The sequence below is a fragment of the Triticum aestivum genome, chromosome 4A (genome assembly GCF_018294505.1).
Source record: "Triticum aestivum cultivar Chinese Spring chromosome 4A, IWGSC CS RefSeq v2.1, whole genome shotgun sequence".
In the NCBI taxonomy this organism is placed as follows: Eukaryota; Viridiplantae; Streptophyta; class Magnoliopsida; order Poales; family Poaceae; genus Triticum; species Triticum aestivum.
In genome coordinates this window covers 512291289-512303900 of record NC_057803.1, presented here as the reverse complement: position 1 = coordinate 512303900, position 12612 = coordinate 512291289, and positions in this window count along the sequence as shown.

Below are 12612 nucleotides of genomic sequence, written 5' to 3'. Positions count from 1 at the left end.
GAATCCTCCAGCCGGTTAGGCGCTGCGTTCTGAGCATCCAAGAGTCATTGTGGATCGCCGGTGAACGAAGTTTGTGAAGGTTTGGAAGTCTACCTTGAAGACTTACCAGAGTGATTGGGCGAGGGAAGTGTGTCCTTAGCACAAGGGGAATAAGGTGAAGACGCGATCTTATGAGTTGAATCTCGGCCTCCCTAACCGGATGCACAGTTGTCACAGCAACTGGAACTGGTCCAACAAATACCTGTCCTCACCAAGCAACTGGTTCTATCCTTACCTCTCTCTTTACTTACAGTTTGTCTTCGTGCAATCATTGCCTGCTTGCATGACATGATTGACTTCACTGTGTGAAGACTGTTGTCTCCGTGCTTTCACTTCATTGCTTACTTGTCTATGGCTTGTCTAGTGTAGTCTACCTTCTACTACATATCAATAGGTTCATTTCTACTATTTGTCTTCAAAACCCTAGTGTTTTGAAGACTTTCATAAAAATCGCCTATTCACCCCCCCTCTAGTCGATCACTAGCACTTTCAATTGGTATAAGAGCAAGGTGCTCCCTTGTTCTGTGTGATTTGGTTTAACCACTTGGAGTTTTAGCTATGTCGACTCCAGGGATAATCAAAGTCTCCGCTGCGTGCCCTGTCTTTGATGGCACTGATTACCCTTACTGGAAGAATAAGATGCGCATGCATCTTGAAGCCATTGATGTCGACCTCTGGTATGTCGTCAAGAATGGCGTTCCCAAGGCCAGTGAAGGCGTCACCGCAGCTGATGTCAAGAAGTTCATTCAACTAGATTCTACTGCCAAGAACATCATCTGTGGTCATCTGACCAAAGGACAATATGGCCGGGTGAGTGCTCTAGAAACTGTTAAGCTAGTCTGGGACTGGCTCTCCAAGGTCAATGAAGGCGTCTCAACCCAGAGAGACTCAAGGATCAGTGTTCTTCGCAATATCTTCAACCGCTTCAAGATAAATGATAATGAGAATGTTCATCTGACGTTTGAATGTCTCATTGATATCACAAATGAGCTTCATGCACTCGGCGCCACTGAAACCACCAAGCATGAAATCGTCAAGACACTCTTGAGATCACTCGACAGCTCATTTGACACCCTGGCCATGATGATTCAAGAACGCCCTGACTTCAAGACTCTCAATCCGTCTGACATACTTGAGAGGCTCAACACACATGAATTCCAGCTATCCGAGAAACGAGACATCTATGGTCCCAACTATGGCCGAGTTCGTGCCTTGAAGGCAAAGGCTTCTTCCTCATCTGAACAAGAATCTTACTGCAGTTCTGAGGATCCTGAAGACATTGGAAAGGAGCTTGCCATGCTCATGAAGAAGTTCCAAAGGTTCACTAGGAAGAAAGGCTCCAGACAGTCTTCAAGATCCAGCTCAAGAAATGATGAAGCTTCCACCCGTGACTATAAGAAGAGAACGTGTCACAAGTGCAAGAAACCTGGTCACTACATCTCTGAATGTCCTCAATGGGACAATGAGAACAACAACAACAAGAAGAAGAGCGAGTAATATGATTCTGATGACAAGAAAAATAAGAAATCCTCAAAGTCTTCTTGTAAGTCTTCATCAAAGTCTTCATCACACAAGAAGAGCTCATCTAGCAAGGGTCGTGCATTTGTTGGCAAGGAAATGGATTCAGAGGAGGAGTCTGCATCTGAGGAGGTGGAGATGGAGTCTGAAGAGAAATCTGATTCAGGCGTGGCAAGCCTGGCTTTAGCTTCAGTGTACGTCACCAAGTCCATCCTCAACACTGAAGACGATGTCCTCTTCACTAACGCTGATGCTAACGAAGATGACTCTGCACCCACCTACTGCTTCATGGCATGTGGTGCCAAGGTAAACTCATGCGATGCTCACTATCAAGCATCCAGTGAAGATGACTCTGAATGTAAATCTAAACCTAGCTACAAAACACTTGCTAAAATTGCAACACAACAACAGACTGCTATGGAACATATTCAAAAATTGTTAGAGAAAAGTGATGACCTGTTGGACGCGGAAATGACTCGAACTTAGTCCTTAATTGAAGACATTAAAAATCTTCATGTTAAGTACGAAGATCTTGAAAGTCGTCATGAAACACTCTCAACTACTCATGAAAAGCTCTCCTACGATTATCTTCAAAGGAAGCAAGAACTTGAAAACTTGAGAGCGGCTCATGAAGATCTTCAAAAAGAGAATTAGTCACTTCACGCTCAACAGATCAGTCCCGCTCAGGAAGGATTTGAACCACCATGTCTAAAATGCCTTGAGTGTGATAACGCTACTTCTATTGCTGGATGTTCTACTGCTACTGCTATTGCAATATCTTGAACTGCTGATGTGGTAACTAACCCCTCTGCTGAGGATACCACTACTATTACTGATGAGAACGCCGGGTTGAAGACGTTGCTTGAAACAGGAATGTACAAGAGTCTCAAAGGGCATCAGACACTATGTGATGTCCTCAAGAAACAGATTCTGAACCGAAACCCTAGGAAAGAGGGTGTTGGGTTCGAGAGGAAAATGAATGTTGATGGTTCTAACTGGAAGCCTGAGCAGTACCCCAAAACCACATGGGTTGCTGCAAAGGGACCTTCAGTAGATCCATCTACCTTATCTGGCTTCACTTGTGCTAACCCGATCATCATTGATGAATCCTTTGATGCAAACTATAAATTGTTTAAGAATCAGAATGGTGAAGTGTTTGCCAAGTATATTGGTACTAACTACAGGAATGGACCACCTTTGAAGAAGATATGGGTGCCCAAGAGTTGTCTTGAAAATCTTCAGGTGAATGTCATCATGACACCACCTAGGAAGAAGACAAACCCCAGACCAAAGGCTTCACATGGTCCAAAGGCTTCATACAGACAGAGGACTCACCAGAGTCGCCCTAACACAAATGTTTTGTAGGGAAACCATACTCAGGCCCATGAATATGAGTGTGTTTCATCAAACTGCCATGTTCATAAGACCAAGAACTACTCTTCTTATTCTTATGAGTATTATTCACCTCCTGCTAGACTATTTGCTAGGGCCCCAAAGCCAAAGTTCTCAGATGCTGCACTTAGACTCATTGCTTCAAAGCCACCCGTGAAGATGTGGGTGGTTAAGAAAACTTAACTCTCTTTTGCAGGGAAAGGTCTCCAGCCGGAAATCAAAGGTGTCAGATGCTATTGTTGGGGACCTAAAACATCTTGTGGGGCACAAGATAAAATGCCCAAATGGTCTTATTATGTATTTCGTTCCTGAGTCGCTTGCCATGCATCCTATCAGTCCTAACCTGGATCTGAGCTTTCATAATCGACTTGCTCGTCAAATGTTTATGCTTCACAATACTCTTCGTGAAGCCTATCCCCCTAACTGCACTGTAGGGTATGACACCAGCTGCTTCAGAATGTATTATTGATAGTGGATGCACTAACCACATGACTGGCGATCGAAGTCTTCTCATGGACTCAACCTTACGTCCATCTGACAAGAGTCATATCACATTTACTGACACTGGTAAAAGCAAGTTATTGGGTCTAGGTAGAGTTGCAATCTCAAAGGATCAGCACATGGATAAAGTGATGCTTGTTGAATCCCTTGGTTTCAACTTAATGTCTGTCTCAATGCTTTGTGACTTGAACATGATTGTGATATTTGGAAAATATCGTTGCCTTGTGCTAATGGAATCTGACAAGTCTCTAGTATTTGAAGGGTACCGAAAAGGTGATATGTACATGGTATATTTCTCAGCAGGACCACAGTTGGCAGTATGTCTTCTAGCAAAAGCTTCAGAGTGCTAGCTCTGGCATCGGAGGCTAGGGCATGCTGGCATGAGGAACTTGTACACTCTCGCGAAGAAGAAGCATGTCGTAGGCATCGAGGGTGTCAAGTTCAAAAAGGATCATCTGTGCGGTGCCTGCGAAGCCGGGAAGATGACTAGGGCCAAGCATCCTTCGAAGACAATCATGACTACATCACATCCCTTCGAGCTACTTCACATGGACCTATTCGGACCTACTCATTACTCCACTCTTACTACTACTGCTTGTCTCTATGGCTTCGTTATTGTTGATGATTACTCTAGATATACCTGGGTGCATATAATTCTCTACAAGACTGAAGTGCAGGATGTCTTCAGACGATTCACCAATCATGCCATGACAAACTATGGCATCAAGATCAAGCACATAAGAAGTGACAACGGCACAGAGTTCAAGAACACCGGCCTCGACACTTATCTTGATACATTGGGCATCACTCATGAATTCTTAGCTCCATACACACCTTAGCAGAATGGCATCATGGAGCGCAAAAACAGAACACTCATTGAGATGGCTCGGACAATGCTTGATGAGTACAAGACTCCAAGGAAGTTCTGGCCTAAAGCTATTGATACTACATGCCATGTCATCAACCGTGTTTATCTACACAATCTTCTAAAGAAGACATCATATGAACTACTGACTGGTAATAAGCCAAACGTAAGCTACTTCAGAGTATTTGGTGCAAGGTGCTGGATCAAGGATCGACATCACACTTCAAATTTTGCACCGAAAGCACATGAAGGTTTTATGCTTGGTTACGGGATGGATTCGCACTCCTACAGAGTCTTCAACCTCTTTCACTATAAAGTGGTTGAAACTGTGGATGTGCGGTTCGATGAGACTAACGGCTCGCAAAGAGAGCACCTGCCAAATGTGCTAGATGAAGTTCCACCTAGTGAATCCATCAAGCTTATGGGTACTGGAGAAATCATACCTTCAGAGGCATAGGCTGAAGAGGAACTTATCATTTCTGCACCAAATCAACCTGAAGACTCTGCTTAGCCTGAAGTCAATACTGAAGATGAAGACAATGATCAGCAAGATCTAAGTCTTCGTCCAGTTCATCCTTGTGTTGCGAATGAAGTACAGATTGAGAAGATAATTGATAGCATCAATGCACCTGGTCCCCTTACTCGTTCAAGAGCAATGCAACTAGAAAATTTCTCTGGGCACTTTGCATTTGTCTCTATATCTGAACCCAAGAAAGTTGATGAAGCCTTCATGGAACCTGAGTGGATTCAAGCTATGCAAGAAGAGCTTCAACAGTTCGAACTGAACAATGTGTGGGAATTGGTCAAGTGTCCTGATCCTCGCAAACACAATATCATAGGCACAAAATGGATCTATCACAACAAACAAGATGAGCATGGTCAAGTTGTCAGAAACAAGGCTCGTCTCGTTGCTCAAGGATATACTCAAGTTGAAGGAATTGACTTCGATGAAACATTCGCTCCGGTGGCTAGGCTTGAAGCCATTCGCATTCTGCTAGCCTATGCCAACCATCAAAACATCCTCCTGTATCAAATGGATGTGAAGAGTGCTTTTCTCAATGGCAAGATTGAAGAAGAAGTGTATGTTGCACAACCACCTGGCTTTGAAGATCCAAAACATCCTGACATGGTTTACAAGCTCAACAAGGCATTGTATGGCCTCAAACAAGCCCCTCATGCTTGGTATGACACGCTCAAAGACTTCTTGAAGAGCAAAGGCTTCAAACCTGGTTCCCTGGATCCCACTCTCTTCATGAAGACATATGATGGTGAACTGTTTGTGTGCCAGATCTATGTGGATGACATTATCTTCGGCTGCACTGACAAAAGATACAGTGATGAGTTTGGACGCATGATGCAAGAGCAATATCAGATGTCCATGATCAGTGAGCTGAAGTTCCTTCTTGGTCTTCAAATTCAATAGCAAAGCAACGACATCTTCATATCTGAAGAGAAATACCTCAAAGACTGCCTGAAGAAGTTTGGAATGCAAGGTTGCAAGGGATACACGACGCCAATGCCAACCAAAAGTCATCTGGGCCCTGATGACAATGGTAAAGAGTTCGATCGAAAGGTATACCGCTCCATGATTGGTTCTTTACTCTATTTATGTGCATCTAGGCCAGATATCATGCTTAGCGTTTGCATGTGTGCCCGATTCCAAGCGGCACCAAAGGAGTCGCATCACTTAGCTGTGAAGTGAATTCTTCGATATTTAGCTTACACCCCCACACTAGGATTATGGTATCCAAAGGGCTCAAAGTTTGATCTAGTTGGATTCTCAGATGCTGATTATGGTGGTGAAAAGGTTGATCGCAAGTCTACATCAGGCACATGTCACTTTCTTGGATGATCTCTTGTCTGTTGTTCTTCAAAGAAGCAGAACTGTGTATCTCTCTCCACTGCTGAATCTGAATACATTGCTGCTGGATCTTGCTGCGCTCAGCTTCTGTGGATGAAGCAAACTCTCAAGGACTATGGCATCCATCTGAAGCATGTGCCACTTTACTGCGACAATGAAAGCGCCATCAAGATTGCCAACAACCCAGTTCAGCATTCGAAGACAAAGCACATTCAGATCCGTCATCACTTTCTCAGAGATCATGTCATGAAGGAAGATATTGATATCATTCACGTGAACACTGAAGAGCAATTGGTAGATATCTTCACAAAGCCCTTAGATGAGAAAAGGTTTTGCAAGTTGCGGTGTGAGCTAAATATCTTAGAATCCTCCAAAGACAAAGCACATCCTAATGCTTATGCATGTGATGACTTAGATGTGCAACACACGAAGTAACATATATCTTCAAACAATGAAGACATACACTCTAAGTGTGAATACATGAATGCAGAAATTGACTTCGGAGCACCACGATAATTCTGCGTCGTGTCTGGGTCTAATTCTTCCTATACGGTGGGTAACGTCACCACCAAACTCCTGTTTGAAGTGTTTTCATTTGACGTTTCATTTCCAAAGTCTTCACATTTGGTTTGTCTTCAACATTGATCCGACTTCATGTATATATTCACAATGTTGATTTGGTATCATATTGGTATATACTTATATTAGTGTGCTGTCCTCTACAACATTCACTTATAGCTATGTCTTCATGTTCGAATCTTTTGACCTAAGTGAATGTGATCGGACCCTAACCCCCTCTATGCTTCTACCTCAAATTCTATCCATCCAAATCATATGCATTCTATTGAATCTGACGGTTGTCTTCTCTAAGTCCTTGTCAGCAGAAGACACAGAGACAAAATTGAATTTGTTTTTAATTTTATATCCTTTGCCTGAAAACCGGAGAAGCAGGAACGACCACCCGACAATCCAGGCGTGCGTGGGAACATGGAACAACTTCCAATGTGTTGCATGTTCGCCATGTGTCCCTCAGATGTGAACCGCCAAGGGCACCTGCGTAGTAACGATGTGCCCTCCATGTCCCTATAAATATACACCACACCGCGGTCATTATCTTTTCTTACACCTCTTCACAAACCCTAGCGCCACCGCTAGCTCTCGACGACGCCGGCGACGAAGCACTTAGCTGTCGTGGCCTCACCAACGCCATCCTCATGCCGGCCGCGGACCTCGTCTCCTCCGCCGTCGCCGTAGGTGTCTTTTGTCTCCAAGTTAGGGAACGGAAGATCGAACTGCTCGGCTTCCTCTCTACTCCATCTAGCAGTTCTTCGTGTGGTAAATAAAACCTCCTTTTTACTGTCCTTTTGATCCGATAGATTCATCCTTTCCAACCACAAGTGGTTTCTGTATCTACAAAATTGGATCTATCATGTTCCGCATCTCATATCATGCCTAGTATATTCACTTATGCTTCACAAAGTAGTTAGATTCCTCGTTTGTACCTATTCTTGGATTCATACAAATCTGGAACCAACTCTCAACATATAAGTGAATGTCTTCGCGTCATGAGCTCAATGTCTTCAAACTAATTAATCTTGAAAATCTTCTAAGAGTGCATATGACCTCTTCCCCTTCCCTTGCATCTCTAATGCTGTCACAGGTACATGTCCGTGGGAGAATCCCTTGGTTCTCATAGTCTGCATTCATTTGTAGAGTTCTTACAGCGTCACATCAATTCTCCTGAAGCAAGCTCCTGTCTGACCAGCAGAAAGAAGCCTTTGCAAGTTTTGAAGCCATTCAGTTTGCACTTCATGACGACAGAGAAATCAGTCAGGAAGGGCGGCAGACAGCGTCGTGGGAATACATCCAAAGATTTGCCACCTGATCTGTATGAAATGTACAAGACTGACCTAGAAGAAACCTATGGTGAACGCAAGACTCGAATCCAGTGGATTCGAAGATATTGGGCAGAGGAATGGTACAGATATAGATTCATCACTGCTGAGTATGCTGAGAAGAATGCCATCAAGCGACCATGCAGAGATATCATATGCAAAGGTCTGCATCCCAAGTCCAAGCCCTAAGCTATTGCTCAAGGCTTCTACCCTTGCATGGTTCGTGGACCTCAGCCTGAAACTGCCAACCCATCCAGCTTGTTATGGTGTCACAACGACAATCTGTTCAAGCGCAACTTTTAGTTTGCCAAGGAATCTGCCAAGAAAAACAAGCAGTTTGGCCTCGACTTCAACCATGGTCAATCTACTCCACGGGCTGATGGGACACGTGAGGCCAAACCCAATGAAGTTGGCCCCTTCTACAACCTTGAAGGTCTCATCTCTCACATTGTTGTCCAAGGGGCTGCGATGGCTCACTCTGCAGACGATGCTGATTCTGATGAAGCGCCTACTCCTCCCAAGCCAGAAAAGCAGAAGAAACCAAAGGCTTCAAAGCCCTCCACTGCACCAAAAGCTTCACGTGCGAAGCCTATGGCCACTGCACCTCCTGAAGCCAGTGTGCAGTCTGAAGATCTCTCTCGCATCTCCAAGATTGAGAAGAAGAATAAGCCCATCTAGATTTCTGGTCAAGCACTGACCCCAGCTGCCGTTCTGAGGAACAAAAATGAAGCCATTGATCTGTCCAGTGATGACGATCTTGGCAATGACGCTCTTGAGTTGTTGATAAAGAGCAAGGAAGAGGCGGGGATCTTCAATGATCTACCACTTTTTGATGTGGACATCTTGAACAATTTTATTGATGAATGGTTTGAGAACCCCAACATCAACCTCGATGATCTTGAGCTTCCAATTGGCATCAGTGTCTCTTTCCACAGTGCCATTGCTACTGAGCTGGCTCTGACTCAGAAGATTGTTGAACTGAAGAACAATATTGATCATGAGAATACTCAGTTCAAGAAGAACATGGCAAACCTCAGCGTGGCAGATGTTCAAAGCTTCAAGCAGACACTACATGAGCTCAAGGAGCAGTTTCACCAGAAACGCCAGGAAGCAAAAGGTTCAAGAGAAAGAATGAAATATTTTGCTGAGAAGAGTGTGCAAGCACACAATGAGGCTGAGAAGCGTAAGGCACTAGGGCGCCCTGGCATCGACCCCAGAATGGCTGCCAAGAAGAAGAAGAAGAAGCCTGCTGTGGCCCAAGTTGAAGCATCAAGGTAGGAAGCTCCAAGCATTGTCTTCCCTGCCAGTATGACAGGCTCAAAGCCTAAGGTCCCCACAGCCGCTTCAGAATTCAAGAAAACAAGGGTAGCTAAAGCCAAAGCCCAGAAGCGCAAGAACAAGAACACCACTGACGATGCTCCACCGACCAAGAAGAGGAAGACAAAGAAGAAAGATTGGGCTACTCCCACAGAGCCCCTTGTCGTCGAGCCAATCTCAGTTGCTCGTCCTACGTCTGAACACCGAGAGCGTCAGTTAATATTTCATGAGCCTGCTTCCATAGAGGCTCCTGAAGCTGAAGACATTCCAGCTCCTGAAGCTAAAGACATTGGTCATGACGACAATGTAGAAGATGATAAAGTCCTTCCTCAGATTGAGCATCAAGTGGTATCATCGCCTGTTCTCACGAACAGCGAACTCATCAGCATTGGTCGTCCTTTGACGCCAATTTCTCAGGATGTTTTATCGGATGATCGCCCTCAAGATTCACCCCGTCAAGAAACCCCAATACCCCCCCCCCACCTCAAGCCACCACTCCGGTGCTTGAAGATGTTGACTTTGTGGTCCAGCCGACTCCCTCTCCAAAGGCATCGCCCGCACCCCGCAGGCTTTGCAAAGGACCAAAGCCACAAGTCACTCTATCAAGTGTTCCAGAAGGAGAAGAGCAACACAACTCAGTGGCACGACAAGTGTTCTCTGACGCCACTCCAACTGTGAACGTCTCTGAGTCTGAAGCAAAAGCTGCTGAAGACATTCCGGCTGCATCAGCCGATGATCAATAAGAACCACCAGAACCCCGTCAAGAAGAAGAGCAAGTTGCCACACCCCGTACCAACCAAGAAGCTATTCTTGAGGAGAACAAGTCTGTGCCAGTCCCTCCAGCTACTCAAGTGGAGGTTGAAAATAATGAGGCAGCCACAAACAACAACACTGAAGCCAATGACGTTGTCATGGTTGAAGCTCATATGGCGCCTGAAGTGAATACGGTGCCTGAAGCCAATACTACCCCTGAAGTCAATGTTGCACCTGAAACCATTGTGCAACTTCAAGCCCATGTCAATGCCAACGCTCCTGTACCACCTCCAAGGCCTCATACAATTGAGCTGGCATTCGATCGCGGCCAACCTGTCATGGTTCATTGGCCTATTCTGGTTCCTCCTTCTGCTCCCGAACCTCAATTTGACTATCATGTGGAGCATAGGCCTCAAGTCTAGAAGCCAAAGCCAAGGCTGCCAAGGTTTTCAAGTACTGCAACTTCACCAGGATCGTTTAATGTGAATGGCTTCATAGCACACAACACCTTCTTTGATAGCGCCAAGAACCCATATTCCAAACCAAGAATATCATCTGATAGGTTCTGGAGTTATCAGCAGCGCATTTACTATTCCTGCATACTATACAATCAGGGGCGCATTTTTCCTCATATGCGTCTAGACTGCGAAGCCATGGCTGGCCTGCCCTGCCTGGAAGAAGCCCTTGACTGCTTCAGAGTTGCTGGTCTTCTACAGTTGGTGACCAATAAAGAGCATTGGAATGAAGAGCTTCTGCTGCAATTCTATGCGACTCCCCACATTCACGGCTACTACAGGGATCCGAAGACTTGGGTCCTTGAGTGGATGATAGGCGATGTACACCATGAAGCCAAAGCCCAAGATATAATTGAGCTTACTGCCCTGCCCACTCCTGGTGAACACTATGAACCAGGTTGTCAGCTGCACCATAATGCTTTGGAGAGCACCTTCCAGAAGCCAGAGCCAAACATGAGCCAAATGCTGAGCATGATGAAGCCACTGCCCCAAGACACTGAATATCCAAAGGAGTTCTTTGTTGAAGACCTAGAGTATTTGCCCTGCACTATTTATCATATTATCAGGCGAACTCTCTGGCCTATCAAAGGACATTCTCCAGCAGCGAACCTTGAAGGAGAAATGAAGACATTGGTTTTCTATATCTTCAATGGCATCAGATTCAATGTTCAAGACTTCTTCATCAGGCAATTGGTTGCATCTGGCTCTGATCTATTTGGTCTGAAGTTTTATGCTCCATGGGTAATGCGCCTCATCAAGCTTCACTCCTCTGTCAACTATCAGCCCTCTGCGCGCAATCATCTTGTCTTCCTGCCAGAGGTTGATATGTCTGTCGAAGCCATCTACCCTGAACCTGCCAAGGAGCCACTATATCTTCACAATCCCAATCACCAAAGCTTCACTCAACCCACAGAAGGAGTTCTTGCTGCCTCTCGTGTTTATCCTTTGGCTAGAAATACACGTGCACCTCGTGCCCATACTGAAGCCACTGAAAGCACAATTGCCCAAAGGCCTCGGAAGTGATCTCGTGTTCTCAATGACCGAGAGCTTCTCGTCACCCTTGAAAGTGCGTTATATCGACTAGAGGGGGGGTGAATAGGTGATTTTATGAAAGTCTTCAGAACATGGGAGTTTTGAAGACAAACGATAAAATTGAACCTATTACCATGCAGTGGAAGGTAGACTACACTAGGCAAACCATAGTCAAGTATTCAATGAAGTGAAAGCACAAAGACTAATACCAGCTAGGTAGTAAGGATCAGGTAGGAAGATATTGTGAAGTCAAACAGAACACGCAGTCACTCAGCGAAGACAAATGATAGAGCAAACATACAATGACTTCACAAGGAGTAACAGTAAGTAACGTGAAGTGAAGATGAAACCAGTGACTCATTGAAGACAATGATTTGTTGAACCAGTTCCAGTTGCTGTGACAACTGTACGTCTAGTTGGAGCGGCTAGGTATTTAAACCTTAGGACACATGGTCCCGGACACCCAGTCTTGAACACGCAGCTCAGGACACCCAGTCCTCACTGTATTCTCCTTGAGCTAAGGTCACATAGACCTCACCCAATCACTCTGGTAAGTCTTCAAGGTAGACTCCCAAACCTTCACAGACTTCGTTCACTGGCAATCCACAATGTCTCTTGGAAGCTCAGAACGCGACGCCTAACCGGCTACAGGATGCACAGTCCTCAAGTGTAATAAGTCTTCAGATCACACAGACAAGAAGACTTAAGTGATGCCCAATTCTCTCTGGCTCTGGTGGTTAGGGCTTTTATCCTCGCAAGGAATTCTCTCTTAAAGGCTTCGAGGTGGGTTGCTCTCAAACGACAAAAGCCATACTCTCAATCTGAGTAGCCAACCGTTTATGGTTGTAGGGGGTGGGCTATTTATAGCCACTTGGAAACCCGACCTGATTTGTCTGAAATGACCCTGGGTCACTAAGGAACTGA